This window comes from Tursiops truncatus, chromosome 2, assembly GCF_011762595.2.
Source record: "Tursiops truncatus isolate mTurTru1 chromosome 2, mTurTru1.mat.Y, whole genome shotgun sequence".
Lineage (NCBI taxonomy): Eukaryota > Metazoa > Chordata > Mammalia > Artiodactyla > Delphinidae > Tursiops > Tursiops truncatus.
In genome coordinates, this window is record NC_047035.1 from 154,662,808 (window position 1) to 154,690,599 (window position 27,792).

Sequence of the window (27,792 nt, forward strand, 5' to 3'; positions counted from 1 at the left end):
TTTGTTCTTCCACAGCATTTTGACTTTATTTATACTGGGATATTTATTTAATTATTACCTCTACTTTAAATTAGTAGTTAGTTACATGGCTGTTTCTCCTACTAAATGATATGCTTCCTGGCACAAGGGTCAATGTGCATCTGATATATTCCTTTTGTTAGTTTTTAAAAGAGAACTAAGAACCGATTCTTTTTATAATCTTTCAAAAAGAAAATGGACATTTGTCCCAGATTATTTAAATATTATTTTCATAAGCTAAGGTGTCTGTAACCAGATGATATATCAATGGAACACAGCTTTCCATTATTCCAAAGCTGTGTTCCCACCGACAATTTCAGAGATGTGAAATCTAACTGACTATAGATTTTTGTCTTTGGTGGTCAAGGTCATTCACACTGAATTGCACACTGAGATTCCACTGTAAAGAAGAGTATTTGTAGCCCTTTGTCTCTTAGAAGCCCGAATTTAAAAATCCGTAACATCACAAACCATGTGAAGTCCTCATGCTGCTTCTTTTAAACATTTTCTTGTAAGAGAGGTATTGAAGCTTCAGGAATTAGCATCTGCATCCCTGTAACTGTAGGTAACCTCCCAGGAATACTATTCACAGCTGCCAGGTAACTGAGGATGCCGGTAGTTTGGATGGACTGAAAATAATTGGCAACTCTAAGGAAGTACTTAAGATCCTGGAAGAAACACCTGCCGCTTTCCAGGAGAAGTGTGTTTTCTGAAGAATTCCTGTTGCCTGCCTTTCTCACATCTCCTGTCCCAGGTATTCATTTAGAGTGGTAAGATGTTTGTGTCCTATTTCTCTGTTACCATGGGGACAGATCCATCTTTGGAGGATTTGGCAGTAAGAATAACAAAAAGCAATACAGTAAAACCAAGCAAAAATTCATGATTTCAAACGTTTTCCTTGAAAACTCATATCTTCCCAAGAACAGTTCCATGGAAGTCCTTCTCAGTCATCTGGAATAGGACGTGGGAGACTGTCCCTACCTGTACCTTGGTTTCAGGTAGGTGATGGTCACTAGACGTTTGTCCCTGCAATTTGAGTTTGTATTTTTGTAAGTGATCCATTGTCCACTATCCCATGAGTCTTGCTCAAATTTTGTTTGCAAATACAACCAAAGAACTAGTTCCATCTTGGAAAAATTGAAATAGTTTTGAAATAATGTCTGTCAAGAGTAGTCAACTGTAAAACGAAAATGAAGCCACAAAAGAGACAGTGTTGCCGCATCCGTCTGGCCCCTCGGCGACCTCTACCACACAAACACACACAGAATGACTCAGAGATGTCACAAAAACATACTGGAAATTCACCATTGGCAGAGAGAAATGTGTTGTCTCAGAGTTTTATTCAGAAAGGTATTAGCTTTTTTTCATATTGAAATTGAACATACAGGCTGCTGACCAAAAAACCAAAATTGTAAACCTTATTCCAGCAGACCCAGCAAATTCAAAGGTTTTGGTCTCTACTAAATACTCAAGAATAGTCCAATTCATATAAAAGTGAAGAACTTCCTTTCAAAAATTCATCTAAAGATGATCATTATAAATAGAAGAGTTTGATCCTTAATTTGGTGCTTAGCATGGAGGAGTCATACTCCCTTTCTAAAGCCTCTCATAATGTTCTATGCAACCAATATAAATTAAGGAGAACTTTGCAGCCCTTTTAAAGCTCATTGAAAACATTAAAAGCTGTGGGGTAGGATAATACCACGAAAGCATCTCTGAACTGGAAGTCAGGCACCCTGGGTTGTGGCGTTGGTCATACCCTTTAACCTGTCTGGGACTCAGTTTCCTCTAAAAGGAGATATTTGAACTAGATATTTTCTACAATCTTCTCAGCTCTGGAATTTTATTTTTGCCTAATAGAGAGAGGAGTGCAGGAGACAACTATAGTCTGAGTGCTGATCGTGTAAGGCAGAGGCATTAGCATTACCTGGGACTTGTTAGAAATGCACATGCCCTGGCCCCACCCAGACATACAGACTCAGACACGGTGTGGATGGAGCCCAGCACTGAGTTTTCACACACCCTCCAGGGGATTGTGACGCCTGCTCCAGGTGAGAACCGCTCATGTAAGGAGAGTGCTTCAGTCTTTCGATCTCACACTGCTAATGCCACAGTAGAGGTAGTTAAATAAGAAGACTTATTCTAGGGTCAGAAAGGGACAGCAGAGGTGGATGGGAAGGGGATGAACAGCTCAGCAGCCCTTGGGGCAGGACACCTCTGTGTGAGAAGGTAGGATTGTGTAAAGGTTAGAGATCATTTGGTGCCAGGACTTATGCTTCACCACTGACCCTAGTCCCTGGTATTTGGGAAAAAAAATATTTAAGCATGGTACTAAATGTTAGTTTGTAAAGTACAGTCTGATCACCCCTTGCTCTCTTTGAGTTGGGTCTTCAAGCAGATATCACCTTACCTTCATATCTAGTCATCAATACTTTATTCACATAGCTTTATAACTAACAGCCCAGTCCTGTTGGGCTCTCACCTGAACCTGGAATTAACCTGGGGAAGGGAGACTTTGGCTGGGAGAAGACTGTCAGGTGGCCCTGCCATTACACATCACGTCACTCTATAGTTTTAAGGTGCTGCTTAGGATGTTGAAAAGATGTTGTTCAATGGTTGTTGGTCTGATTGGGGGGTGTTTGTTGCCACCTGATGGGCTTCCCACTTTGGACCGAGGGCGGAGAATGATGTCCATTCACTGTGTTTGTTGTGACCCCAACACTGCTCGTCTCAGTGTCCACCCCTTCAGCAGCCTACTATGGCCACAGAGGCCCCTTTGATCTGCTGAAATGCTGTCACTCCCACGCAGTCTCTTATCGGCTCCCACAAGTGCCCAAGCTGCCCATCTGGTGCCCACAGATCCGCGGTGTACCCTTAGCCTCCCCACCTACTCAGCCCAACACCTCTGGACTCCAGCCTCCAGCTCACTCCTGGGCCAGGGTTTTGTTCTTGATGTCTGATGATTTTGTCAGTGGCAGAGATCGAGTTCTGCAGGTGAAATGCAGCCTCCTCCAAGAGTGTTTTTTAAACCTATGTCATTTTAATTTACTTTGGGAAGAGCTGCCTGCACCTCCAATATGTTCTTTCGTATTTCTGGTCACATCCAGGGCAAAACATGTTAATACGTAGTTGTTCTGGGATTAGGAAAATAAAACATAATGCAGTCACCTCTTAGCTACATCAGCCAAACTTGATGAGCATAGGTGTGTATATGTTTTCTTTTCTGAGAACCAGCTAATATTAAGGCAATTCAAGACAGATATTTTTTGAAGAAGCAAAGAGAGGAAAAGTGTAATCTCTTTTGTGAGCTACATTTACCCCAAGGCATTTATCATAAAATGCACTTTGTTTCTGATTGCATCACTCTGACAGCTGGGACGGGGAAGCAGCCACATTGAGAGATTGTCACACACTCTCACAAGCTCCTTTGGCTTCTATCAGTTTGATCTTTTTTCTTCTTCTGACCAGAAAACTCTTGGTTCAATTCCATTTGAATGTCAACAATAAAAAAGTAAAAAACACAGCAAAAACTTCATGAGCAAATGTTCAAACTTCAGGGGAAAATAATCAAAGGACCAGTTATTCCTGTGTACCTCCCTAAAGATACACAATATCGTTTGATGTGCACATACAATTTAATATGACCTTCTGAAAAGCTAAAATGATCAGAACAAGAAAATTCACCATTTGAAATATTTGGGAAGAAAGTTTTATGTCATCCTTTCATGTGAAACTTCTCCAAACAATGGACTTCCTGGAAAATATAGAAGTAGCACAGCTCGTGTTTTGGTAGAAATGTATGTTTGGGAATGTCTTCCCAATGACATTCATGTCGTAATGGGAAAGGAAACAAGATGGTAAGGGCTGTTGGTATGGTTTCCTAAAACAGGCTCCTAAATGTAATTTAAAGAAAATAAGTATGACAGCCCAAGGTCATCAATCATTTCTAATGATCACTCTTATTTTAACAATGGGGGAATGGAGCACAGGTGGGTAACAAGTCAGAGATGACCTTGTAAGTCGGTTGCACCAGATGAAATAAAATCCCAGAGGACTTTTCTTTCTGTGCTTCAGCTGCTGGCTTGTGTGAGCTTTTTATTTTAGTTGTGTCTTGGCTATACATTTTTAAAGCATCTAATGGCATGCAACCCAGCAGGGTTTGAATGTGATTAGACCCAGGTGAAGCACCATTAAAAATGGGAGACATGTTCAAATGACATGACATTTTGAATGGGTGCCCAACGTGGACCCCAGTGTGTTGGCTTTGTGTTTGTACTTGTTTCTTTGATTCTTAAACCGACTTCTTTTCAGAAGAAAATGTGCTTTCCTGAAACAGCTAATAGGATGCTTCATAGGTCACATGCTATTTTCGGGACCAGAGAAGAACAGCGTGTGTTATGGATGAAGTGAAAAACATCATTGCTGAGTTTCCCGGCTTTTGTAAGCTGAGGTCAAGGCATTACCTTTGATTTAACTTTTCAGTTGTTATTAAGTTTTCTTTTTTTCTTTGTTGACTGACTTGCAGCTTTGCTCCACCAATCAACCTTAACGCATTCACCCACCATCTCCCTTTGAACTTTAAAGGTATAATGGGCTCATCAACCCAAACTTTCTACTGCCTGTTGTACTAGGACTTGGTTCTGTGATTTCAATTGATCTCAACCAATTCAATACAGCAGGTGTTTATGCCATACACAAAGCCTGTGCCAGCCATTGTTTGAAGGCCATTTTTAAACTCTATGCCTAGCTTTTGTCTTACTCAAAAGTTCGCACATTATATGTCCTCATAACATAAGTGTAAATGAATGTATGGGCATGATTTTGTAGTTGTTTGCTTTATATTTTATAGTATTTAATAATGGACCTGAAGTGTTTGTGGGTTGCAGTATGGAAACTATTGATTAGACCATCTACACTGTTATTTCTCACAACGTTATGGGGGGAAAGAAAAGCTTGACCTGGCTTTAGATAATATGATAATTTCCCTCATAGCTAAAACATTACATTCGAAGAGTTATTACCATGAAAGACACTAGGTAAGGAATGAGGGTAAAGAGTTAACTGTTCAATTTACTATGAAGTTGCTATTTAAATGCATTTTAGTAGAGTTGACCAAAACACATTTTCATGTGACTAACGGCTTTAAAATCATAGCATGTTAAGATTATAATTTGAGATGGGCAGCTAGGATTTGTCGCCTACCTCTTATGGCCCATGTGTCTCTAGGTGACTTCCTTTTAGAGCTCTTATAACAAGCACCCACATTGTAGAGATATTGATAGTGGAGTCAAGAGCATTAATTCAACTTTTTACACATGAGTCAGGAGAAAAGCACGGTGACTCTTAATACCAATCTAGTTCTCTATTCACTATTGCGTGCAACCTCTCATCATATCTGTTGTAGATGAGCCTGGTGGGATCCTTAGTTTGAAATTTTCTTTTATGAGTTTTCTCATCCACTCCATCTCCAACTGAAGATTTAGCACGTCTGGAAATCATAGATTTTTGTTTTTTCCTATATTCAAAATAAATCAAAATAACTTCATCTTGACCATCACGTTAAGATCAAAAGCCTTATAATTTAGATGATAACATCATAGCTAAACATAGTTATAATATCATGGAAATTATAGGACCCAAAGGAAAATCTTTATACATTATAGTGTAAAAGATCACATTTTTGCCTGCTTTTAGCACATAGAATTCTTCTTGGTAAGTGTAAAGTGCTGCATATGTACAGAGAACTTGTCAGCTAAAAATGCTTGAGGCTTTAGTCTGTATTTCAACAGGATGTGTTTGAGCAGATGTTTATTTCAACACTTCATCAGTTGAGCCATCACTGTATATTTGCCTAAAGAGGAAGAAGACAACGGCTGAAACGGATGAAGGAGTGAACAATGAAATACTCAGTGTAGCACAGACAGATATGAGGAAGCAGAGAAAGCTACTTTAGGTGATATTCTAAACGTTGAACACTGTACAGGCTAAGTTATCCGAAAAGATACTACCCTCAAACTTCTATAGACATGTATCAGTGCCTAGCAGCCAAATAACCCCCCTCAGCTGCATGTCATCTCTGTTTACAGTGCCATGTAAGTTAGGCTGGCTCTTCAGAGAGAGCACATCCCAGAGGGTCAAAATCATGTGCTGTTCTCCTTTTCAAGAGCCTCTGATGATGAAATAACAGATGGTTTATCTAACCTGATGTTTTCCTCATTGTCCTATTTTTCTGTTTGCTCCCACTCAGTATACTTCTTTGATTTGTATTTCTTTGTCTCCACAAGTATTGGCATTTTCTATATTCCCAACCTCTACCCTCTTCATTTTGATTTCTACTCACCCTCCGCCTTTTCAGAGCTACTGTCATTTCCTAAGGAGAGGTGGCTCCCAACTCTTGCAAACCTTCATTGCTTGCATTGATCATACTCACTGCTCACACCCTCACACCCACCAGACTTGCTGCCCCTCTTGTATCACCTACTACAACCATGTGCCATTTGGTCATCCTTGACCCCTCTCTCAACTTCAGGTCCACTTCCTGCCCATCATCAATTGCTCTTTTTCTTACGCCTCTCAATGTCTACACCCAAATCTCTATGTCTTTACTGTCAGAGCTTAGCAAAATCCCTTATCATCACTAACTTGGAGAAATTCAGTGGTCTCCTAATGCATCTTGTCTCCACCCTTGCTCAGCTCAATCCATCTTCTACCATATGCTACAGGAGAGCTTTCTCAAAAGCACAGAAACAATTAGGTCGTACCCTGCTCTTCTTCCCACTTTCCTAACATTCACTGTGACTCCCAGAGGTGAGTTTGTTTTAGTTATTTTCTTTCAATTCACTGGGAGAAAAATCAGCTTTAACATGAAAAGCTGTGGGTAATATTTCTGAATGAGCAAGGAAATCAGAATATTTTAAAAGTGTTTGTCAGATAAAATGCATATTAGCAATAGCATAAAGAAAACTTCTTGCCTATAGAAGAAATGTATGAGGCCAAAAAAAAAAATTAATGAGGAACTTATTGCAGAGCTAAACTGCAAATCTAGGTTAAAAAAAAATATCAGGGCAGCACCTCCTAAATTAAACTTAATTGAACTAGATTAAGCTGAATTAAAATTGATTAGGCCAAGCCTGACATCATTATGAATTTTAATAATAATAATTAATAATGTTTATTGAACACCTAGTTGATATAGGGTAAGACACAGTCCCTTCCACTGAGTTTATAATCTAAATCAGAAAGGGAGACTAAGACTCTGCTGAAAAAGTAAAAACAAGAAATAAACCTCAGGGAAATGAGTTCTGATAGCAATGACTCCATCAGGAGAGAATAGCTTAGTGTTGTAATGAAAGTAAGTAACTGCACAGAATGTTGGATTGTTTGTAATTATTTAAGGGAGGGATAAGGCCCAGAAATGTTATCCTATACAGCAGTTACTGGTGAGGTGAAAGTGTTTTGTCAGTTTTAGTGAAAAAGGAAAATTTAAGTGAATGAGGTACTAGGTATGATGAACCAAGAGGAAAAATTCATGTATCATTTCATTTGGTGAGGAGTAAGACTCAATAAACCTATTAATGGTACTTTCTTATGTATATTTGCAATAACTTAATTTCTTTAAACACTGATCATGTCATATTGTTGTACATGGGTCCTTTTTTAAAAAAAAATTATTGACCTTATTTTTTACAACAGTTTGAATTTCACAGCCAAATTGAGTGGAAGGTCAGAAATTTTCCAAATGGGTGCCTCTTGCCCCCATACGTGTGTAGTGTCCCCCATTACAACGTCACCACCAGAAGGTACATTTGTTACAACTGATGAACCCACATGGACACATCATCATCACCCAGAGTCCATAGTTTACGTTACAGTTCGCTCTTGCTGTTGTAAATTTATAGATTCTTTGATTCTTTTTTGAATCTGAAAAGGTCGAGTTAAATGTTGGTTTTATTTTTTAATAGCAACTTATTAATTACTTTGTTTTCCAATAATCATTATTTTGACACATGATTAAAAAGCAAGTTGAATTGTTTTTCTTCTACTTCTTATAAATGCCTTGAAAAGCATAATTCCAAGGAATAGTTCTGAGAGTGTCTTGAGCAAGGACAGCATCTTTAAGACAAATAAGTATTCTTTCAGAATGCTACAATCAAAAAAATTAAGCTTATTATGCCATATTATATAGTCACAACTTTCAAAGATAAACATAAAATTGTCAGGAATTGAAAATTTCCAATTGCTAATACCTGCTCTTTAAAAATCCACTTTGTCACTAGAGGGGTTAGCACTCTCTTTAACTTGATCTGTTTCCTCTCTTGAGTCATATTGGAGAAGAAGTATACCCTGCTTTTCTTCAGCTTTAGCTGATAGTCTTTGAGTTATTCCTTGGGGAAAGTGTCAGCAGTTTATTCATAGCTGGTGTCAATAATTGATTCAGGTAGAATATGTTTCCCTCCTATAAAAGGAAGCTTTCAATAAATGAGGTATATAATGGCCATGGCTTCATAGGAATATAGTGACCAATGTCATGGTTCCAAGGCACACTCATCCCTTTCTTCCTAAGAGTACAAATGTCCTCTTGGGAACTTAAGGACTCAGAAAAAGATTACAAATTTAGGCTAGCAAGAGAAAACATGCATCCTTTCTCCACAAATATATCATGATTTCTCAGAGTAGGGAAATACTGTATATGTTAGAACTGCGATGAACCAATCAAAATTACATGAAGTCTGGTAAGTAACTCATAAACTCATGGCTCTATTTCCCCCCAATGGTATGAAAAGTATAATTTTTTTTAAGATTAAAAATAAATACCAAAAGAGAGTATGTACATGATCTTGGATTTGGCAATGACTTTTTCCTTACAATACCAAAACCATACTCCATGAAAAAAAAATTGATAGTTTGGACTTCATTAAGATAAAAAACATCTGGTCTGTGAAAGACACTGTGAAAAGAATAAAAACAAGCCACAGACTGGGAGAAGATATTTGAAAAACTTATATCTGATAAGTGAATTTTATTTCAAAATATACAAAGCTCTTAAAACTCAACAATAAGAAAACCACCTAATTAAAAGATGGGCAGGAACTTCCCTGACGGTTCAGTGGTTGAGACTTCGCCTTCCATTACAGGGGGTTCAGGTTCAATCCCTGGTCAGGGAGCTAAGATCCCACATGCCTCGCAGCCAAAAACCAAAACATAAAACAGAAGCAATAGTGTAACAAATTTAATAAAGACTTTAAAAATAGTGCACATCAAAAAAAGAATCTTTAAAAAATTTAAAATAAAAGATGGGCAAATCTCTGAACTCATAAAGATGAACAGATGCTAAATAAGCATATGAAAAGATGCTCAACATCATTTGTTATTAGTGATTACAAATTAAAGCAATGAGATACCACAGCACTGACAACATCAAGTGCTGGTGAGAATGTGGGGCAACAGAAGCCGTGTCATTCGCTGCTGGTAGGAAAGCCAAATGGTACAGCCACTAATGGAAAACTGTATGAGAGTTTCTTACAAAACTAAGATAATTTTACCACACTATCCAGCAACTGTGCTCCTCAGTATTTACCCAAATGAGTTGAAAACATGTCCATAGAAAAATATACACAATACTTATAGCAGCTTTTTTCATAATTGCCAAAACTTGGAAACCATCTAGATATCCTTCAATAGGTGAATGGATAAACAAATAATAGTACATGCCTACAAGGGAAAATCATCCAGTGATAAGATATAGGGATATATGTATATGTATAGCTGATTCACTTTGCTATAAAGCAGACACTAACACACCATTGTAAAGCAATTATGCTCCAATAAAGATGTTACAGGGCTTCCCTGGTGGCGCAGTGGTTGAGAGTCTGCCTGCCGATGCAGGGGACACAGGTTCGTGCCCTGGTCCGGGAAGATCCCACGTGCCGCGGAGCAGCTGGGCCCGTGAGCCGTGGCCGCTGAGCCTGCGCGTCCGGAGCCTGTGATCCGAAACGGGAGAGGCCACAGCAGTGAGAGGCCCGCGTACCGAAAAAAAAAAAAAAAAGATGTTACAAAAAAAAAAGAAATGGTCTATCAAGCCACAAAAAGACATGGAGGAAACTTAATTGCATGTTGCTAAATGAAATTAGGAAGGAAGTCTGAAAGGCTATGTACCCTATGATTCTCACTATATGAGATTTTGGAAAAGACAGAAGTATACAGGAGGTAAATATGTCAGTGTTTGCTAGGAGTTCGGGGTTAGGGATGAATGAGTGAAGCACAGGGCATTTTTAGGGCAATGAAACTATTCTGTTAGATACGGTAATGGTGGATACGCTATCCATGACATTTGGCAAAGCCCACAGAAAGGTACAACACAGTGAACCCAAATGTAAACTATGCTCTTTAGTTAATAATAATGTATCAGTATTGGTTCACCAATTGTAACAAATGTACCACAGGAACGCAAGATGTTAATAATAGGGAAAACTGGAGATATGGGGGAAAGGGGTTCATGGAAACTCACTATGCTTTCTGCTCAATTTTTGTATAAACCTAAAACTGCTCTAAAAAATAAAGTCTATTAGGGAATTCCCTGGTGGCCAGTGGTTAGGATTCTGGGCTTTTGCTGCTGGGAGCCCAGGCTTAATCCCTGGTCGGGGGAACTAGGATCTCGCAAGCTGCATGGCGTGACCAAAAAATAAATAAAGTCAAATAAATAAATAAATAAATAAAGTTTATTAAAAAATTAAAAAATAAATACCCTATCAGCCCAGGTCATGGAGAACCCTCATACCACCATGCCCAATATTTCTGCGCATTCCTAAACCATCTATGGATCTAGGAGTCCTCAGGCACAATTTGTGGATTTAGGGTAGGGTAGATGTACTCTGACAGAAACCTTTGTGATTTAGTGTGATAGAGGGCATAGTTTTTATTAGAGATGGTTTTTGGGTTTTTTTGCCAACAAGAAGGTGCCGTTTAATCTGCTGAAACAGGTACTTGTCAAATGTTTTTACCTAATGACTGTCCGTGTACTCAAAACACATGATCTCACCACATTGACGCAATTTAGTTTGGTTAAGGTAGTTTGCCTTAAGCTACTAAAGCAGGTGCCATGCTCTGACCATGGAGTTGATGGTTGAGTGATAAACATGATATCTAGCTGCCCAAGAAGTCTAGCATCCAACCCTGTCACAGTGAGCCAGGGTAAGAGGAGAAATCAGTTGGCGTATTGTCATCTTCCCTATAGATTGGCTTTCTAGACACTTTGAATTACAAAAGACAAGTATTGAAGGAAAGATTTGACAACCTAAAGACCGTGTGAATCTCAAAAGATGGTTCCTTATAGTGAAATAAATGATGACCTCAATGGAATACAGATAAACTTTAAAATTGCAGTGGCTTAATAAACCAGAAGTCTTTTCCTTACTCCTGTAAGGGTAAAATCATTGGTATGTATTGGGTGATGAGTTTTAAGATCCACATAGTCATTGAAGGACCCAGTCTGATGAAGGTTTTGTCACCTTCAAAGTGCGGCTTTTTTAGCCATCATGAGTGTTGCTATTCATCCAGAGGATGACAAAAAAGAGAAAAAATTAACACATGGAAGCTGTTTGGGGACAGGTGCATATTACTTCTGCCTGCATTCTATTGGCCAGAATTCACTCAATGGGTACATCTAAGTATAAGGGAGGCTGGGAAATATGGAGGTAAAGGAAGTGAGTATGCTGATAAATATAAATGTAGATACAGTTATAGATAAATATATAGATATAGATACAGATGCTGTTACAGATAAATATAGAGATATATCCTCCAAGTGCATATATCTTATCCATTTTTATATTAATTTATTGTATTTGTTATGTACATTAATTAAGAAAACAAGAATGGATTGGAATTGGGTGGTGAATATAATTTAATTAATGAAACAAGAGTGAATCTTCCCATGACAATGTCATATTTTAAGAAATATGACTAATGCACCTTTTTGTAGCAGAAATTATATATTGAAATATATATATATATATATGAAATGAGAAAGTTAGTTAGGCAATCCTACTAAAAATGGTTAGATTTCTTTCTCAACTTATTGAGGAGAGACATCATAAGTTTCTTTCTATTATTTTAAGTTCCATCAATTTTTTTCTTTCCCAGGAGAGCTAATTTCTCGCTGCAGTCTTGAGTCATGACAGATAATTAGGAAATCTGGTCAGGCTTCTGCGGTGCCATATTTCTGCAATTTTTATATTGTTATAAAATAGCTTCAGGGGAGACACACATACAAAAAAAAAGATAATAAGGGTGAGAGTGCATTAGCCTAAAGTAGAATTTTATTGTTTTCCATCTGTTGTAATTATGAAAATAAACTCTCTTGTACTCTGATCAGCAGGATAAGTCATCAGAAAGATGTTTGTGTCTTGCAACGTATCTTGTTACGTGTTATAAATAAGAGCATCTTATCTGTATGGCTTTTTTTTCTCTCTTTTTCCCTTAGGAGCAGAGCCATTGCAATCTTCCTATTAGAAGAGTAGTTTTTCCCCCCAAACCAACATAGCTTGAGGGAATAGTATTTGTTTCAACCAAATCATTACTGCATGTGGGATTTAGATTTGCATTTGCACATATTTCCAAGGTGACTGAAAAAGCATCATTTTAAGAAAAGAACAATTTAAATATCATAGTTTGGGAGATGTGTTTTCTCTCTACATACTGATTAAGAGTAATATATGTGATTTCTATTGAGAATGGTAGAGTACTCAGTGAGCATCCTTCACCTAAATTTTACAGTGACAAACAAACTGACTCAAGAAAAAGAAGTTCTATTCTTCCTCTGTCTCACATTCATATTGCCTGAGCTACTGAAAGCTTTCCTTAAATTGTGTGCTGATTATTTTTGAATATTAAGGAATGATTTCATTATATTGAAGAGAATGGCATAGTCAACTGCCTTAACCCTACATTTATTATCTCTAAATTAAGGGAAGAACCTAACTTTGACACTGATGATGGAAAAAATAAAACCCAAGGTTTTGCCTACAATATCATTTTTATCTTTTCCTAAAAAAAAATGAAATATTAATGGCTATTAATTGACTCCTGTTGTATCATACAGTGCATTTTTAATAGACCATATTTTTTCAGAGCAGTTTTAGGTCTACAACAAAATTGAGCAGGAAGTGAAGAGATTTCTCCTCATCCCTCATCCCCTAGATATGCACAGCCACTCCTATAATCTGCATCCCCCACAAGAATGGTATATTTTTTACAAATGATGAACCAGCACTGACACCTCATTATAACCCAAGGTCCATAGTTTACATTAGGGTTCACTCTTGGTGTCGTACATTCTTTGGGTTTGGACAAATGTATAATGACATGTACACAAGATATGGTATCATACGCACTAGTTTCACTGCCCTAAAAGTCCTCTGTGCTCCACCTATTTGTCCCTTCCTCCCTCCAACCTCTGGCAACCACTGGTCTTTTTACTGTCACCATAGTTTTGCCTTTTCCAGCATGTCATATTCTTGGAATTATACAATATGTAGCCCCTTGAGATTAGCTTTTTTCACTTAGTAATATGCATTTAAGTTTCCCCCATGTCTTTTGATGGCTTGATAACATTTATTTTTGATGCTGGATAATATTCCATTGCCTGGATGTACCACAGTTTGTCCCCTCACTTACTGAAGAACAGCTTGGTTACTTCCAGGTTTTGGCAATTATGAATAAAGGTGCTATAACCATCTTCGTGCATACAATGGATTTTTCATTATGGCTGGGAAATGGAGGGGGTGGAAACACAAAAAATTTTTTAGATTTTTGAAGGGGCTCTAGAAATCATATGAACCAGTGATCCCCTCAAATCTAATTTCCAAAAGTTGGGCTTCCCTGGTAGGAAGATTTGGGAGCCACTGCTCTGGGCAACTCATTAATTTTAGAACATAAGAGAGAGAGCTTAAGTCATTCAAGTAGGGAGTGGCAGAGTCAGGGCAAGAGTAGAGAAGTGTTCTTGGTTTTAGCCCTGTGTGATTGTGTTAATTATAAATCTGAGAGCAAAGTCCTTTTCCTATTACTCAACATAAATACTTGTTGACATTATAGGAAAGCAGTGATGCAATTTCTCTACCTTTACACTATGTGAAGTCCCAACGAAGTGGTGAAAACTCACCCTTAATTCAGGGTGCTCTGAATGGACTCAAATTTTAGCCAAATAGAATACTGTGAATTTTCTTCTTTAGGGCTCCCTAGTTAATCCATGAAGAAGACTGCTTAAGCATTTTGATTTTAAGCATTTTGATTTTCAACATCTCACCATTTGGGGTATTTGAGCAAAAGGTGCCACTTGCAATTTTCTAAAGACCCTGACATGAGTTGAATGTCTAGGAGATTATACACTGAGGGGAAGGACCATGAAGAAGCCAACCCACAGTTTGATAGAGCTGTGATGAAGGTACCTTTCATATTTTTGTTATTTCGTATTTTTCTCTGAAAAGAAGACACTTGTACAATACCTTTTCTCTTCCATCTGTGCTCTTATCCCCAGACCCGCAGAACCCATTATAGTTTGGTTACATGGTTTTAGCTGACTCCTATGATGTATAATAAATGTGATTTTTAAAAATTTATTATAATAATATATATATACTGTTCCCAGCTCTATAAACATGTAAAATTAGGGATAGCTTTAGAAAATAATGGGAAGATTAAAGGGGCCTCCTATCTCAAACCATTCTGCATAGAGTCTCCCAAAGTGGACAGGGAATTACCAATTCCTCTTACCTGGGAGTCACCTCAAGGGGGAGAATGACTTAAAGGACAATCAAATGTATGAAATGACAGTAATTACTTTGTGACCAAAGTGAGTGTAAGAAAAAAGCAATTACATTTTAAATGTAAAATACATTTTAAAAACATCTAAACTATAATCAATTTTTAGGTTCCACAAAGGGGTGAACAATTTGATAAACAGTTTACGTGACAGGTTTCATGTGCAATTTGTGGGAAGAAATCTTTCGAGTACTTCTGGTTGGGTTGTTATAAATGGATATATTTTTCAATATGTATTGAGGCTGGATAGTATTTGTAGATGGGGAAGAGGAAGGAAAGACTATGTTATGGGAGGATGATGATATGGACAAAAGCAATGAGCTAGAATACCTCAAAATTCCTTTAGGGAATGATGAGTAAACCAAGGCTGGTGCCCATGGATGAAAGTCTAAAGATAGGACAGAATTAGCTGTCAGTTGAATGAAAATTATTAAAACGGAGCAGGACTCTCTGTTCCTTCCACCCCACCCCCCAACCCTGAAGTCTTCCGCCTGCCTTTTGCCTGTAGAAAAACTTTAGCCAAAGAATAAGTTTAATCAGAGAAGTGAGAAAATGCAGAAACAAAGGAAAGCAAACAGGACAAAACAATAATAGTATAGTCATTAAGCAGATTCAAGGACCTTTAGTTCCTCCTCAAGGCCTATAGATCACATTCTGAGCCATATCCTATGAGCTGTCTTGTAGATACTGAAATCCCCACCAGGTGGAAGAAGTTAACTACATGTTGACCAGACTGTAGCCATGACATAAGCTGCCACAATTCTGAGAAATGGCCTCAAAGAAATGGGAAAAAAACCGACCCTGGCACTGAAGACTAAGTGTACTTAAAATAATCAAGATGACACTGGTCAGACCACTGCAGGACCAATTTCAAGATGACGGTCAGAGCTGACTGTGCTGTTTCTGCATGTAGCCCCCTCCCTCTGCCTGTAAAAGCTCTTGCCCACTGATTGTCGGGGCGGGGATAGTGGGTGGGTCGGCCTTTGGACAGGAGTCCCCTCCCCCCATACCAGGTTGCCGGCCTCTGAAATAAACCAAACTTTCCTTTACGCCAGCCTTGCCTCGTTATTGGCTTTAGAACGGCGAGCAGCCAGAACCCCACTGCAGTCAGTCTTTTGGCGTCCAACGTGAGGCTGCTGCGCTCTCGCGACATCTGGCTCCCGGGGTTTTACGAGAGCAGAGCCGCGGCCATGAAAACTCGCAGGCCTGGCTGTGAGGAACTGTTGCTCCTGGCTTGTAGTCCCCAAGAGGGGGTTTTGGGGGGACATTCCTAGCAGCTGCCAAAACCATTTGTTTGGGGGAATCCTCCCTGTTTCTCCCCTGCTGGGCACTGGCTGCCGAATTACGCTTATTCCTCAGTGGAACAGAAATATGCATCTGGACGACCTGACGAGCTCCGAGACCGAGTAAGTCACCGGTGTTTCCCGGGCAAACTTCCCTTTTGAGCACGAAGTGCTATTTGGGCATTTTGCCAGGTGGTTCTGACATTTGTCTGACTTTGAGGACCGTATGTGAGCACTGAGTGTCATTTGGGCATTTTGTCAGTTGGTTCTGACGTGTGCCTTACATTGAGGGCCATTTCTGTTGGGGAAGTGTTTGTTTGGGACTCCATATCAACAACCATAAAATTAATATCTTTGGGCTTCCCTGGTGGCGCAGTGGTTGAGAGTCCGCCTGCCGATGCAGGGGACACGGGTTCGTGCTCCGGTCCGGGAAGACCCCACATGCCGCGGAGCGGCTGGGCCCGTGAGCCATGGCCGCTGAGCCTGCGCGTCTGGAGCCTGGGCTCCGCAATGGGAGAGGCCACAACAGTGAGAGGCCCGCGTACCTCAGGGGAAAAAAAAAAAAAAAAAATTAACATCTTTATGCATTTCAAGCAATCTTTATTCCATCAGTAATGTTCACGTTATTACAAGTTTGGGAATGTATCTTGCATAAAACTTTTATCCTATCCGTGTTACTATATTAACGTGAGTGTTGTTTAAGACATTTTGGTACACATGCATTCTCCCTTTGGTTAGATGATTTCTATATTATCCTAGTGCAGTCTTTCTCAAAGTATCGTCTCCAGACTGACAGCATCAGTGTTATCTGGAAATTTCTTTGAAATGCACAGTTTGAGAACCACTATATTAACCCTGTCAGGTGACTCTAAGAATTGCCAGAGCAGAATTATTGATTTCTTTACTTTGTATCTCCTTTATGACCTCAGGTGTTATTGTCAAAGGAGTATATGCTAAATAGCTGTAAAGAAGTTTTTTTTTTTTTTCATATTTTTGATGATTTTACTTCCCATAAGAGGGAGACACTTAGTCAATCGGAGCATACCTGACTGGCCCATCTGTCCTCTGATCCCCAAACCCCAAGAATCCATGATAGTTTAGTTTTATGGCTTTAGCAGACTCCTAAACTACAATTAACCAAAAGTATATAATAAATAGATTTTGTATTTTAAAATTTTTATTATAATAAAAGATACGGACGTTTGAATAGGCATTTTTGAGAAAAGTTCAGAGATCTCCTTCAGCAGCAGTGATTCCTTTCAGAACAGCCCTGTATGGTTGTTCAGGCTGTGAACTGCACAACTTCTGGGAGTGCCATTCACTTAGCCAGAAGTATAAATGATGCTTCTTGGAATTGCACTATACAGAGGCCCTGATTCCTATGTTTAGGCAGGAACAATGGACTGTAATAAGAAATATGGGTAGTCTAATTTTCTAAAGAAGTGACTAATGTTTATCCTTGATAATCTCTATCTTCGTTTCAAATTGGCTATTTATTTGAGGCTATAGCGAGAGCTTAAATAAGGTGTTTTGTCATAAAAATTTTTAAAACTTAAGTAAATACAGATTCGTTATCATAAAAATGGCTACCATTTAATTTTGCACAACTAATAGGAGTGTAATTGTTGAATGAACTAATTTAACAAAGGATCATTTAGACATTTTAGAAGAAAACAACTAAAATAATCCTTTCCTTTGGAGTTATTCTGAAATATGTTGTTTTTCAAGTCTTCCTGTTAAAAATTAGGTAACTTCAGAAATTTATGCTAAATAGATGGTTAGTGTTATATTCCTCTGTGTGTGTGTTTATTTGCATAATATATTCCTAATATACACATGTGAAAGCATCAAGTCAGTGTTTCCATGTAGACATTTCTAGGTATGTTCTATATAGTATGGCAAAGCAATACAATTTCTGTCTTCTATAATAACAGTATAATTTCTCCTAAAACTGTATTCTTCATGAACAAATGACACATTGACAGAGTGTACAGGAATTTATTTATATCAGTCAAATCTGGACTGGAAACACCTTCCACATTTCCTTTGTGATCTTAGTCTAGTCTTCATAACAATTCCAACATTGAGATGGAATCACCTACAGTAGTAGGTTAAGGTAGGGAGGCTTTCAAATATCAAATCTTCCAGTAGAACTAGTGGTTCCAGATGTTTTAGCATCTGTTTGTTGTCTGGGCATAAAGTTTTCACATGAGGACTCAAAATGAAAAGAAAAATCTTATTATGAAGATAAAGATATTTGCTGTGTTTCTAGCTCTGGGTTTGGTCTCAAAGACAAAAGTAAGGGTTAATTTATATTCGTTTACTTATACACTTTTTTTAAATCCCACAAAGGAGTTTTGGAGGTTTACAGAATTGCATACAAGAAACAGAAAAACTACAACTAAATTCCTGCAGCAAAGAAATGTAAACTGGAGGCCAGTGTTACAGGCACTGGGTAGAATGCCATGGTTAATGTTCTTAAGGAGTATTTGGACAATTCTGAGTAACTAAACAAGATTTCCAGGGTTAATATACAGTGCCATAATTGCAGGTTAAACCTAACAGATTTGAGTCCCCCAAATGAAGTGTTTTCAGTATATATAATAAAAGCATGACCATAAAGGCACTAGTGGAATTTCTTGGTTAACTTAGTAGCTGATAGAGTCTCATTGTTATTCCTACTCATTTGGGTTTAGCTTTAATCAGTGATACTCTTTTGCTACTCAGATCACGTGCATGGTGAGAAGAGTGACAGCTCAGGTAGTAAGCAATAGGACTGGCTGGCATTTTATACCTAAACTTGACCATAACAGTGGCTATAAGGCGAAAGGTCACTCAACATACAGTGAAAGGTCATTACTAATAAGTGATTTCTAGTCACTGGAATGGAGATGCTGAGTGTTCCTTAACATTTTGGAAAGTTTCTTTTTAGTAGGTGATAAAGTGTCTCAACTATGGCTAACTTTCGTGATAGGAGAACCAGGTAAAAATTGACTAGCCTCAGGAAGGCTTGAAGTTCTTACTATGTTGTTGAAGTCAGTACATCACTTTCTCTCCTATGTGCAATCACCATTCACCCAAATGCCCAACTTTGGAAAGATGCATTTAGATTTGACATCTCCCTCTGTCTCATCCCACGTATTCAGCAGCCATTTCTATCAGTTCTACCCTATAAATGTCTTCCAGTTCCTTCAAAGATAAATTTGTCATTCAGTCTCATTAAACATTAATTTATTAATCATAGTCAACAAAACAAGTTGGAATGTAAACAACTACAATTTACACCCACTGCCATGGCCCCGTTTTTCTGTCTTTCAGAATCCAGTGGGATGATTCATCAATGGCAGATCTCTGGGCACTATGACTAATTAGGTTAGGCAAGCAACATGGGAAGCAGTGAATGTTATATTTTTGTTTTTTGTTTTTTCGTTTGTTTGTTTAGTAGCATGAGTAGAGGATTTGGAGCTTCTATAGAGATATTTGCATAGTATTTACATGAAATTCATTTATACTGTATCATAGGTTCCCTCCAGTTGCTTTCTAAGATAACAAGTGTTTGGATTCCTCTCACCCACTGTACCTCCATCTGCCTTTAAGGCAACTGTAGTGCTTTCTTGAAATCCTATGGACTGCAAGTCAGACAAACTGTTTTATTCCCTAGAATTGTGTGTTTATGGTTCCTCCCTCAGAGCATCCCACTAACTGTAGTGTGGCCCTGAGCAGTGAAATCTGGAACTGTCAGATCTGGAGGTCATTAAAATATGCCGGAAAGCAGAACGGAGGCCTCTCAATTCTTTCCTGGTATCATCTATTTCTGATAATAATGGAAAAAAACTGATCCTACATGAATTCTTCCACAGATGATTTGGTGAAGGGCCAAAATTAGGGCTCCTCTCTTGCACCATTTCACTCCTCCAACCCATGCTATTTCTTGCCAAACTAGAAGAAAATTAAGCCCCTATAAGTTAAATTTCATAAAAACACAAAATAGAACCATGTCTTACATGTTTTCATACATATAACTATGTAAGAAAGGAGGGAGGTGGACAATTATGTGTTCAGAACTGTTCTAGTACCTGGGAAAGTCATAGGTGGAAAGGAACCTGGGCACTATAGACAGGCAAACCAGGCATATTTAATCTACCCCACAAGTCTAAGGCATATCTGAATCACTGTAGTTGAGGACCACTTCACAGGAGACAGGCTACAATATTTTCAGAACTAAATTAGTGAAGATCTATAGGGACCAAGTAAAAATGCGTCATAATAAGAATGTAGACCTTTGGAGTCATTGCTGTGATAATTATGATATTCACTTTGTTTGCTTAAGAATTGTGCAATTCACTTTGTTCACTTTGTAAGCTGTAAAATAAAAGTAACAGCTCTACCCAGAAGTGTTTTTAAGGAGGTTGGCTGCTCCTGTTATCAGTGGCATCTGTGTTGAGCCCAACAAATATACAGAAGTAATAAATAATATTTAAAGCAAGAATTTTTGACTTTTAAACTCTTCTAATAATTAGGCAAATAGTTCTTTCTTAATTTCTGTGACTTTGCTCTTCTGAGGGCAACAGGAAAGTTCACAGGAAATAAAAGCATGTGTTGCATGATGATTGAAGAATACCTACGTAAAATTCTTTTAATTCTGAACTATTTTAAGATTTGGAGGTATTTACAGCAAGTATTTATTACATTAAAACCCAAAATGAAGTATGTAAAAGAGTCTGGTTTATTTTTTCCATAATAATTAAAAGAAGATCTTTCCTTTTAATTTTAGCAGAATACTGTTTATTTTCATTACGCAGCAACAGATTGCATAACAGAGATTCATAGAAGTTGGGAGGCTAAAAATTTTCAGCCTGATGTTGGCTGATTGTACAAATAAATGGATTTATTATTGCTTAAAAATGGCTCTGCAGTAAAGGAATTGTTTCCAATGCTCGTGTATAAAACTCTGGTTTGGATAAGAGTCCAGAAAAGATAGTCGGTCTACAACATTTACAGGAAAGAAGCAGACATGAGCTATGGGATGCTATAAATCCTAGTTATTATTTTATTACTCCCCCTCAGTGGTCTCTAGATTTTGAAATATGTTATCCTGACTGAAATTTTGAACACTTTGTGATTATCTTGTTTTCCCTTTAGGATGGGATTTTATGACCTGTCCCTAAATCCCACTTCTGTGGTTCTCTCCAATAGAGTGATTCTTTAGCAGACGTCAGGTTTGGGAGAATGAGAGAAAATAAATATATGAACTTCTCTCCTGGGATTCAAATAGCACATTTTTTTTGTTTGTTTTTGGATGCTGGGAGGAACAAACCTCTGAGTACAGATTAATTACTTTTCTCTGTTTTTCTTTTTAACTAATAATTATAGTAAGAATATGCTTGATTCAACTTTTATTCTATTATACTTTTCCCCCATATTTAGTTATTTTTCATTATTCAGTTATCTCCTTAACTTATTCTTATAAGCAATGCTAATAGGAAGAACAGAGGAATTATTTTGGAAACTATATGTGACCACTAAATTTTATAAAAATTGCATATATTTTGTTTTATGGAATGCATTTATATTATGCTTAAGCAGTACTATCTTTAAAATCTGAGTTGCTGACGAAAGCAAAGGGATTGATGTTCAGTACACAGGACAATCATTTGTTCATTCACCAATTATTTCTGAAGTACTAGTAAACAGTAAAGTATGATCCAATCTAGGGTTAATTAGAAGTATTTAATGTAGATTATATCATAATTTTGCTATATGAACTTAGCATTTCGGATATAGTTTATACTATTTATCAATACCACACAGTCATATCATGAAGTGCTTCTTTAAAAAATATTTATTTTTTAAATTGAAGTATAGTTGATTTACAATACTGTGTTAGTTTTAGGAGAACACCAAAGTGATTCAGTTTTATATACATTTTTTCAGATTCTTTTCTGTTATAGGTTATTATAAGATGTTGAATATAGTTCCCTGTACTATTCAGTAAATCCTTGTTGCTTATCTATTTTGTATATAATAGTTTGTATCTGTTAATTCCATACTCCTAATTTATGAGTGCTTTTATAAATAAAGCAAGAAAAATATGTATAATTTCTAACCTTTAAAAAAATTCATCATATTTCATTTGTTTTGTGTCAAATTCTTGTTACTTTCCATACTTCCTGCCCATAGGTTTGAACTTCTTGTGGTTTCTTTCTGAAAGAGAAAGCTACTCAACTCTGAATGATACTCTCCCTACAGATTTAAGTACCTGGAGAGAAGAATATGTTTCCTATCCCAAAGTCATAACTCAAAGAATAACAAAAACAACTCTTCCTTTACAAAAAGTACTAAATCTAAGCAGAAATGTTATCAGATGAGCAATAAGTTATTTCTAGCGAAATCAGTCCTGGCACACTGAAGAGTACAGAGTCTTTGGCCTGCCAAGAACTTCTTTCCAGCCAATGAATCTGTGACAGGAAGTGAGATTTAAGGAAAGTCTTTTCTCACTCTGGAATTTTACCATTAGCCCACAAGGCTGAAGGCTTAACATTTTTCATCTCATTTGAAAAAAAATTACAGTTGTATTATATTGTATAGTTTTTAAGAGCCATTAATACTCTCTTTGTTGATTGGACTAATTAGACAATTACCAAAATATCCTGAGTATTCAAACATCGTAAAATGGCATTAAAACTGCAAGACATAAAGTATTGCCCGATAATATAATAACCATGCAAGAGGAGAAATTCAGAATAGAAAATGAAGTCTGTCACTTGGCTGTCCCACTGGACTAGGCTGACTTTTTTGAAAAAGATATTTTACAGCTCCCTGAAGAGCTATGAATCCTGAATCTGCCAAAATAGATTAAGCAGTTGGTTCACAAGATAAGAGCTCTACAGGGAAAACATTTAGGGTCCAATTAAGTTTGGATGTCGGCAAAACTAACTGGGAAGAAGTTCTATGATGCCAGTCGATTGGGTAGGATTTACAGTGACTGAAGATTTCTTGATAAGTGCTAAAATTGCAGGTCATCTCTGAGATGGCTTTATCTCTGAGCTGAGTAGCCATTCAATTGCCCTTTAAGTGTCACAGAGTTATTTTCATGGACTCTTAGAGTCCTACCAGGTCAGCTTGCTGTCTTTCTAACAAGTGCTGGAATGCCTTCTAAATATCCCTGACAAAGGCTAACCAGTCTTTGTTTAAACTCTTCCGAGTAATGGGGAGCTCACTACTTCACAAGGCAAGTAATCTTTTTCAATCAGCCTTTTGAAAATTCTGCTTTATACTGAACTTAGTTTACTTATGCCTCTCACCAAACTGGTTGTATCTTAGAGTTCTAGTTAAACCTCTTCAGACACAATTTAAGGCAATACATACATATGCACATAGAAACCTTCAATGCACATAGAAACCCTCAAATATTTGAAGACATTCTGGGGTTTGAATTTTGGCTCTGCTGCTTACTAGCTGTGTGAAGTTGGGTAATTTTTAAAAAATTACTCTGACTCTAATTTCCTCACTTCTAAAATAGGTATAATAAGAGTACTTCTTTTATTGAGCCAGTTAGAGGATTAAATGCCTGACACATAGTAAATGCTCAGCTAATGTATGTTCCATCTACATAATCAGTCTGTCACTAGCCGCCTCCTGGTACCTGGTGCTGGAGAAACAAACGTTAGCTAATGGAGTTTTCTTTGTAATGAAGAAGACAACAAAACCTTAAGTATGCAGTATCAATAAAGAGTTCCGGGTTCTCTGAGAGAAGACACACAGTGCTGGGGGTAGGGGGGATGATTGACAGGGCAATGGGCAGTTCACATGGGGGTCTAGGAGCAGTTCCTGGCAGAAAGGATGTTTACCGTGAGATTGGGTAGATAGTGAATTGACCAAGTGAAGAAGATGAAATTATGAGAGTCCCAAGTAGATGGAAAAACATGGAAAATAAACTAAGAGGTAAAGAGGAGAATAAAGGTTGTAGAAATTAAGGCTGTTTAGTATGGATTGAGTAGAGTATGTCAAGCTGTGGGTAATAATAATAATAATATTAATAAATCCTAGGATTTAGGGAGGGGCCTTGTAAGCCATGTTAACTACTGGGATAATGAGAAACTATTGAAAGATTTTAAAGAAAGCAGTAACATGGTTGATTTGTAGTAAGGGAATAATGTGAGCATTTTTCAGATGGACCAATCAATTGTGGCAGAAATTTTCAAAGTTCACAGTCCCAGTGAGGCCCAACTGGGAGGGGTGCACACCTTGGGACGTTTCAGGGACATGATATATAAACTATTATCGTTTAAAAAAAATCACCTAGCCCTTATATCCCAATTTTTTTAGGACACTCCCAGTTTACACCTGTAGTCGAAGATTAACTATCCTTAGCATCCTCTCCCTGTTTCAGAATTGTCCCAGATTAAATGAAAAAGGCATGGTCATTGTGCATAATACCCATAAACATGGAATCTTAAGTTATCTCCCATTCTTTGAGAGCGCTTGCTCTAGAAAGCCTATGTTTCTAAGCAGGCTTAAACTTAACCTGGTAAGTGTAAGAAGTTGTTGCTGTTTTGAATTTCCTGTTTAAGGGACAGTATAATGGTATAATTATGCTACTCCTTTAATCTCTTCCCAGTAAGTTACTGGGTAGAAGGGAAAAGCTTTCTATGTTCTAGTAACCCTTTATTTGACAATTAGATTTTCTTTCTTCCAAAGAAAGAAACATCTGTTCTATTGTGCCGAAGTTATTTTTCTTTTCATGTTTGATGCTAAGCATTCCACAGTGGAAGTAATCACTGACTTGGGAGATGTGGCTGTACTAGGTAATGACTGGGTTCAGGTGAGTGCAGATGTGGCCGTAGGAGAGAGTGGCCACAGCAAATGCAAGAGATCATTGTTGAAGACCCTAAGCATTGGATAGACATTGGACAGTCTTGGGATAATGATAGTCTTTAGGGTAGAAGGGAAACCAGAGTCCGGTACCAAAGTCTTTAAAAATCAGGAATATTGCCCAAAGTCTTCAAATTGTAGCAGTCAAAAGGGATGGGGGACCGTGGATCAAAGATGTGTACTGAAAAGGAGCAGGGAATTTTACATGAGGATTGAGGAGACATGATCTGGAAATGGAGGCAGAAAGGGAGAAATCCTTAAGCCAGACCTTCAGATATATATAAATATATATATATATATATATATATATATATATATATAAAATCTCCCTTTGCAGAGAGGATGGAAAGGAATGTATTGAATGTAGTGAAGATTCCATGTAACACAGGAGAAGAAAAGCTGGAAAGGGAGAAGAATAGGGGAGGTTTGAGTGAATTGAGGAGAAACACACAACACAGTGGAGATAATAATTTGAGATTGGGCAGAGGATCCTGGGTTGCTGCCTTATGTACTGGGCCAGAGTACAAAGATGCTGGCATGCTGTACTTAACACTCTTAAAGATATACCCAATCACATCAAGTCCCTGGGAGACTGGAACTGTAGAAATAGCCCTCAAGTTTTGTAGGGGACAGTGAGGCTTCCTGGCGTAGGTTTGACCTCTGCACAAATTCAAGTCTCTCAGCATGGAGTGACTTCTCCTGTGGAGGTAGTCAGCTATTGTCTGGCTTTAACGGGCTGGGGGATGTCTCAAGAAAACTGTCCAAGGTTCAAGGATACAGGCAAACAGGTCAGTGAGAGTATGCCAGGTTCACAGTGGATGTGAGAGACATGTTTGGGGGCAGTTGAAGGCCATGGTCTCTGAAGTCAAATCTGACTGTGATACTTCTCTTCAAGGGTTCTTGTGATTATTAAATCTGTAAAAACAGAGAATACAGATAAGAGTTCATGACACATAGTGAGTGCTGAATAAATGCTAGCTACTATTGCTCATATGGGAGGACCAGTACCCGCTGTGAGCTTCTTCTCAGATTGGATGTAGCTCAGGGAAATATTCATCCACTTCTCAGGTGTGGCTGTACAGTCTGTGTGAGGCTCCCTGAGGTGGGCGAGAAGCGAGTCAGGAAGCAGTGAGATCTTCCTGAAATGAACAGAAGGGCTAGTAAATGGGGACGCAACATCTTCTTGTCACTAGGGAGTGAATGTGACTTCAAACCCTGTGCTAGTTTCATTATGATTACATTCTGTACATAGAAACAGTGGTAGCATTTCAGATCCATTTCAGCTTTCCCATGACATCCAGTGCACAGCATCTCCCCATGGATGGCTTACCCTGGCACTCCATGAGGCAGCTTTTCAATGATCCCTGCTCGTGTAGCACCTCAGGGAACTTCTCTGCCACCCATAGGGCCACAGCTGCACCCTCTTGAAGAAGGTCTGTATCTCAGTCCAGGGGCAACAAGGAAGGCAGGGGGAGGGGTTCTCATAGATGTGTTCCTTCCGGTCTTAGGTAATTTGTTGGAGCCCCAGAGATAATGACTGCTCCCTATATGTGTTATTCCCGTATTCTTCGGATTTTTCTTTATGCCTTAGATAATATTTCTTTTTTTACTATATTATTTATATATATTTAATATATATAATATTATTATTGTATTTCTTTATACTTAATATTTCTTTATACTAAACTTTTCCTTTTCAGATAATAAGCAGTCTCTGTCTCCTGTTTGGACCCTGACTACTGAAAGGGTCCAGCTAAGATGCTTCCACTTCCAGCATCCACAGCTGGATGCATTCCTGCTTCCTCTGTATACCTGTAACACTTTGCTAATAGCTGTCATGCATCTTAAGAGAAATATGGTTAATACTATTATTATTATTACTCTTGTTGTTATTTGTAATGCCTACCTTACCCACTGCATGAAGAGCTAAGAAATAGACTGTTTCTATTTGTCTTCAATTTTTTCCTCTCCATCCTAACACAGAGCTGCTTTCACAATGATACCCTCAAAGATATATGTCAACACAATAAAGAAGTCCCACAATGCACATGGTTAAATTGTCAATTGACCATTTGTCAAAATAGTCAAATTGATAACATCCATGAAAACTGAACATACCATTGCTAGTGTTGAGACATAAGTTCAGTACTTAACCATTCTGACTTCATACACACCATATTATACTGGCTCTACACATATCCAAGGCTTAATTCCCTTCACACCTGTTTCCCCACAATGTCTTCTGTTAATAGTACAGAAATCGAGGAACACTTACACATACAAAATCCATTCTATGCTTGATTGAGCACATGAAATGTTCCCAGCTGACTGCTGGAAAATGCCTGGTTGCCCCATGGAGTCATCTGACCCTGACTTCCAAATGGTCAGGAGTTAATTTAATGAAAGCAGAAATTCACCACCTAAACATATGTTTCAACAGACCTGAGAAGGAAGGGGAGTTTGCTGACAAAATAAGGGATACCCTTTTTGACTGCTATAGTTTGGATAATGCCAGATTTCCAGAGTTTGCGATTTTGCCTCCAGGAAATTCCCAAGAATTATTTGCAGAGGAAGAATCATGAGCCTGGAAAAATGAACACAAGTGACTCCCTTTTGCATAGGGAACCTCTTAACTTCAAACACAAGACTCTTATGGTGTCTGCCTGTCTTTTCACTACTCAACAGCTTATCAAGGAGTAGAGCTTTGAATACTTCCTCTTCATTTAATCCGTTTTAAGAAAATTGAATATATAATGATTCTTTCCAAGGTACTCGTGATCATATGTAGAAACTATTTGTA

At 38.0% G+C, this 27,792-nt stretch overlaps 1 long non-coding RNA gene across 1 annotated transcript in view; it reads left to right on the plus strand.

The window, feature by feature from the left end:
• Window positions 1-622: 622 nt before the first annotated feature.
• The window catches only part of LOC141277889 (uncharacterized), a 110,638-nt gene continuing 83,468 nt past the window's right edge, over window positions 623-27,792 (plus strand). The window contains exon 1 of the long non-coding RNA XR_012329761.1: window positions 623-772. This is a non-coding gene — a long non-coding RNA (uncharacterized lncRNA). The remainder of the gene's footprint in view (window positions 773-27,792) is intronic.